Raw genomic sequence first — 6,472 nt, 5'->3', positions numbered from 1 at the left:
TTAACATGGGGGCTGCCTTTAAATAATACTTAAGTGCATGTTCCCTTTGGGAGCAGATAAAAATGCAGAGTTTGGTGTCTCTGAACTCACATTTTAAAAATACTTTTTTAGTGAAGCTGGTTTCTGGATTGTTAGTTTGAAAATGCCACTTTTTAAAATTGGGGATTTTCTTGCTTAAACCATTCTGTGACTCTGCCTGTAGGTGGATTCCCTGTCTGTGTCAGACTGACAGTTGGGCTGTTGTGAATTCCCTATAGACAGTGACACAAAGGGAGTTAGGGTGTAGTCTGCATATCCTGATGGGCCATCTGAGCTAGAAGTGGAGGGAGGAGTGGTCACTTACACCTGAATGGACTGTGCCTGCCCTCACACAATGCAGTCTCCAACCCCCTGGTGTGTTTCTGGAACCAGTCCTGGGCAAGGCAGGATCTTGCAAACAACAGAGACTTTCCTTTGAAGTTTGCCAACTTCAGAAAAAGAAAGTGGTATAAGTACTGGACCCAAAACCTCTGAAAATCAGATTTCTTCTCAATCACTTTTGGTTTCAAGAGGAACCGCTACCAAGGAGAATAGCTGAAGAGCTGAAGAGGTGAGGAGAAGTGCTGCCCCTACCTGTGAAATTGCTTTGCTGGGCTATCCTGCAGTTGCTGCTTCTACCTGTGAAAGAGGACAAAGACTGAACTTTGTTCTACATTCCTGCTTGAGAAGAATTTCCATGTGGCTTTATTTTTGACACAAACCAGGTACTTTGTGTAAAATCAACGTTTCCATTGTTTTCTATGGAGTAAGACTCTTAGGGGGTGATTACAACTTTGGCGGGCGGCGGAGGCCGCCCGCCAAAGTTCCCCCAACAGAATACCGCTATGTGGTCAGAAGACCGCCGCAGTAATTCTGTGTTTCCCGCTGGGCTGGCGGGCGACCGCCAGAAGGCCGCCCGCCAGCCCAGCGGGAAACCCCTTCCCACGAGGAAGCCGCCTCCGAATGGAGCCGGCGGAGTGGGAAGGGTGCGACGGGTGCAGTTGCACCCGTCGCGATTTTCAGTGTCTGCATGGCAGACAATGAACATCTTTTTGGGGCCCACTTACGGAGGCCCCTGCAGTGCCCATGCCATTGGCATGGGCACTGCAGGGGCCCCCAGGGGCCCCACGACACCCCTCACCGCCATCCTGTTCCTGGCGGTCAAAACCGCCAGGAACAGGATGGCGGTGAGGGGGTCGGAATCCCTGCGCCGCCATGGAGGATTCCTCAGGGCAGCGGAAAACCGGCGGAAAACCGCCGGTTTTCCGTTTCTGACCACGGCCATACCGCCGTGGTCAGAATGCCCTTGGGAGCACCGCCAGCCTGTTGGCGGTGCTCCCGCGGTCGTTGACCTTGTCAGAATGACCCCCTTATTCTTTTGAAAATTCATATCTTGATTTGTGTATGTTGGATTTTTGTCGTTTTTGTCTTATTTGATTTAGATAAATATTACCTTTTTTTTAAACTGGTGTGGTGTCCATTTTGTAGTGCTTTCACTGTATTACTGTGTATGTTGGTACAAATATTCTACACATTGCTTCTGGGTTAAGTCTTTCTACTTGTGCAAAGCTAACAAGGGGGTAAGCGGGGGTTAATGAGGTGTGTTTCTCCTTTGCCCTGACTTGAGTGAGGGTTCTTGATTGGGCAGGGCGTAACCTGACTGCCAACCAAAGAATCCATTTCTAATAGACCCCTAAATAGGAAAAGGCCAATAGGGATTTCATATTTGCGATTTCTTGGCACATGTACAAAGCATTTCCTAAATGCAAAATGAGCTTTTAGGAAATACAATTACCATTGACTTTAAGTTAATGGTAACCATGTGCAATTTAAAAAAGCACCCTAAGATGTTTTTTTTTAAGTGCATTAGAGCACACACATACCTCTTGGGCCCATAGCCATCCTTGGTTTTGCATTTCCCAAATATCGATATTTTAATAAGAAATAGCAGTTTGGGAAATGCAAAACTGGTTCATTGTCTCAAATGGCATGAGATTTGTAATTTGCTATTTCTAATAGCCATTCCTAATTTGTAGGAATGGCTATTAGGAAATCAGTATCTTTGTACATAGCATTTTGAATTTCCTAATTAGCGATTTCTATGAAGTCGCTATTTGGGAAATGCAAAATTGCATTTTAGCGCATCTGGCCCTCAGTCTCACAAATATGTTCATGTGAATAAACATACTCACTTGAAAGTTTGCACGCACCCACAAAGGTACTTGTTTGTGCCTATTCACAAACATACTTTTTCTGCTTCATTCCAACCCTATAAATAGTTGGACATTTACTTATGTCTGGCAGAAATCATCCAAAGTTGACGGGGGTGAAAGGAGTGATTTCCCAAGGGAAAAAAACATTTTTCCCCTGGATAAAACAAAAAGTTGCCAATGCCAAGGCACTTTCTTGGGATGTCGTCATGAGCAAAGATAGAGATGTGTGCATTTCCTATGGTGACAATGGAATTCCCCAAAGGATTTTTCAGGGACATTCTTAGAAAATCTGTGATGGTCATAGCTTCCTAGGAGTAGCCATGGACATATTTGTGAATTCTCAATAACTTAGGGCCTGATTTGGAGTTTGGCAGAGGGGTTACTTCATCATAACGGTACCGGATATCCTGTCCTCCGAAATATAGATCCAATTATATTCTTAGGATTTATATTTCAGCGGACGGGATATCGGTCACTGTTGTGATGGAGTAACCGCTCCACCAGACTCTAAATCAGGCCCTTTATCTATACTCAGGAGACAGGTGGAAATCTTTGAGCGTAAATTACCTTGGTTTAATCAGACCCTAAACGTTTATTGATTTGTTTAACGCATTCCTGGCATAGTACATTAACATTAATTATTTCTGTGTGATTTGCCTGGTTGCTTAGGTCACGCTACCAGAGGTGAGCCAAACATGTATTTAGAGAAACCTATTTACATTTGTTGATTGAACTTTGGTCATAAACACAGAAACACATTTCTTATGTTAGTCCCTAACATTTGCCATGCATTATCAAAAAAGTACACAAATACTCACCTTTAAGTTATGAGTGTATTATGATTTTTACTAAAATTAATTATTCAGCAATTTCCCCAAAAAATTATTAGCTGTAGGAGGATCAATATACAACAATATATATTAATTATCTTTTATCATCACATAAATGTAAATTCAGTGTGAAAATTCATCCAAGCATGCAATGTGAAGTGTGTGTGATATTCAAAAGGCATTGACTATCCAGAAGTCACAACTTGAAACAGTGGTTAGTCAATTGTAAACAATACAGGTGAACTAGTAATGCAGTTCACTCAGGTTCCTGTTACTGAGTGTCATGGCAGTATTGTGGAAGATTAATTGGCAGATATCCTGATTTTCAATCTTGTAGAGTTCACATGCCTGTAGGTTCCCTCTCCTTATGTTTTGCCATATGTTGTCCAACTGATGAATCTTTGACAAGTTACAACTCTGTCGCAGTGCAAAAAGATTTTCATCAGGAGGATGAAATGGGGGCCAGCTTCATCACCCTTTATACAAACAGAATTGAGTAACATTGGCTTTTTAGTGAAGAGTTCATATGACCTTGTGCCATACCAAAAGATGACTTGCAATTTTTGGATTCTTTAGACATGTATGTTTTATTACTGTCAAAAAGGGAAATATCCCTGGAGTAGGAAGCTTCTTTGAGTTTTTGTATCTGCTTTTCTACCCTCTTAAGGAGTTTACTGGATCACGCCATTATTCTTAATACTGACTTCTAGTTTTATGATCTCTTCAATTTTCTTCTTGCTTAATCACATGGCAATTAATTACACCACCATCACTGCTGCCTTTTCGTCCAATGTAGCTAAAATCGGTTTGATTTAATGCATCGTCTGTAAAGGTAATGGGAACATTCTTGAGTTGTAATGCTGGTGGAATGGTGTCAACTCTAACATGTTTCAATAGTATTTGTCCATTAACTGTGTACAGATTCAGTCTCGTTAATTTTTCTCTTTCATGTTGTCTTATGTCAGAAGTACTCAGTGATGAATTTCTAAATTTTCACAGGAGCAGAATGGAGCATTTATCCCAATGCCTCGCCCAGAGGCACCATAATCTCTAAGATTAGTAAAACTAGAAACTGAGGGTGCTTGAAAGGAGGAATGGGGAATGGGGAATGAGATGGGAAGAAACAAGAAGAGACTGCATTTGTCTTGGTTTTCTGGCTCTTCTCACAAATTCTTAGTCTGTACCTTTCTGACCTCTGCTATTCGTGTTGTAAAAGTTAGCTGCAAATAAACACTATCATTAGTTACCTTTAACTCTCACTGTGTCTTTTGTTTATTATTAAATACACTGGCAATGTCACTCATCATGCACATACCCAGTTAGACTAGGGCTTTTGCTTCTCTTTTATTAGTAAATAAGATAATTCTTGTATTTCACATATATCTTACTATAGTCCTTTTTTAGGCTGCAACTTTTTTATAGGTAAATGTTTTACCCATTTTTGTGGGAAAATGTGATTTTTCATGACGGCAAGGTTTTAATTTAACTTAAAGTACAATTTTATCACAACAACCCTTTTTTCATTTTTTATTAAGTTTTCCATGCCTCTGGTTACTCTTCACCGCTCCCTAGAGGTGGGCACTGGACACCTCTATGGTGCCTCCATGAATGTGAGATGTTTTTTTCATAGTGCAAAAATTTTGATTTTCAGAAAAATCATAAATTTAAAGATGTCAAAAAACTAAGAAATTTCATTCATCAGCAAAAAAACTTACATCTGATCCACTGAATTTATGATTTTCTGAATCACTGTTGTAAATGACAGAGATATATGAAAGTTTCAACCCTTTAAACCCTTTTAAGCTCACTCTGGACCATTTTTTAGAATGCTTATCATACAGGCATGAGTAAAGCTAACAAGTCTCGCCCTTTGAGGCCTACTGATTTTTCCAATGTTTTTGATGATGCTGTACAGTATCACAATGTTGTGAGCATGGCCTAAAAAAAGAAAATACAAAATAGACATGATGACATGCTGCCTCACTTTGTAGGTGAGCATGTGCACATTTATGTGTCCGCAACAAACACAGAAGCCTCAAAGTTTGTGTATTTTGGAAAAGTCTTCAAGAGAGGCATGGGCAGATGGTACCAACATGGCAGTAGGAGACAGAATACAGAAAGAGTGGGAGAACAATATGGCGGCAATGAGACAAGCACAAGGGCTAGACAGAGCAACTGAAGTGTGGGTGAAGGAGAAAAGCATACCGGTGAGAGAGGGTAACACGAGCATTAGTGGGGAAGGGAAGCACATGGACGAGAACAACGTGGGTAGCAGGGAGCAGAGAGGGACACTGGTGAGAGACAGCAACATGGAACATGGGAGGAGAGCAGGACATAAGGCAGACAACTGGAGAGAGAGTGAAAGAGTGTGTGAAAGAGAGTGAGGAGAGCAGTGTAATATGATATCTATTAATATTGTTTTTGTGTGTTTGAAGGGACCACAACTCATGGGTGATTAAGTTACAAGTTTGTCACGATTCCTCTCCTTTCACTGAACAATGATAACAAATAGCTGATCTATATGTGCAGTTTATCCCATCTTGGTTTATCATGTGCGGTGAATGCAAATAAAAAAATGTAACTTTGTACAGAGCAAAAGGGATTGAATGTGTGCTGTGGCACAGAACCACAGAATGTAGGCCTTATAAGTATAGCCTAAGATGGGTGTGAATGTGCTAGTTTCTTTTATAGTTTATAGAGTGGTGGATAAGTACCATATTTCATTTCTACCTAATGTTGTACAGCCTAAGTCCAGCTATTGCATGTGTTTACAAAAACAGCTGTTCCTGATGCACCATAGGTTTGTAGAGGTATTAAACATGTTATAAATCTTTGTATTCAAGAGTAACTGTGTGGAGGTGACAGTTGACTTGTGTTCATTATGTTTCACACTTTATTTTGGTTGTGCAGAGGTTTGCAACAGGAGTAAAATTCTATGTGCTAGATACTATTGTAAGCAGCCGTGAGGTATTATGTGGAATCTTGTCAGCATGACAATTTCCAGATAACTTAGAAGACTGTTTGCACCAGGTACTAACTTTTATACCTGTGCTTGTTTTGCTTGAGAAGATGGGCTATCTGTAAAGTTTTCACAACTGTATAATGAATGCAGGTAGAAGGATGTTTAGCACCTTCAGATCTTGGTTACTTTTAGCAAATTACTATTACCTATAAACATTGTTGTTATGGACAGATACGCCTCACTCATTTATTTGTGGCATGCTTCATCATCGGCCTGTCCGTCCAGTCGAGTTAAAATGATACTAAGGCCACAACCAATCCACAAAAAAATTGTCTTGGGGACGGGAGTTCAATAAAGAGTATTTGCTGGTAAAGTAGGGAACCAGTTTATTATAATTACTCGCGCCCTATGGTAACTATAGCTTGCGCCTTCGCCATGCACAGCTAGTT

Source organism: Pleurodeles waltl, chromosome 10, assembly GCF_031143425.1.
Source record: "Pleurodeles waltl isolate 20211129_DDA chromosome 10, aPleWal1.hap1.20221129, whole genome shotgun sequence".
NCBI lineage: Eukaryota > Metazoa > Chordata > Amphibia > Caudata > Salamandridae > Pleurodeles > Pleurodeles waltl.
The sequence above is the reverse complement of the archived record's forward strand: the minus strand, read 5'-3'. Positions refer to the sequence as shown.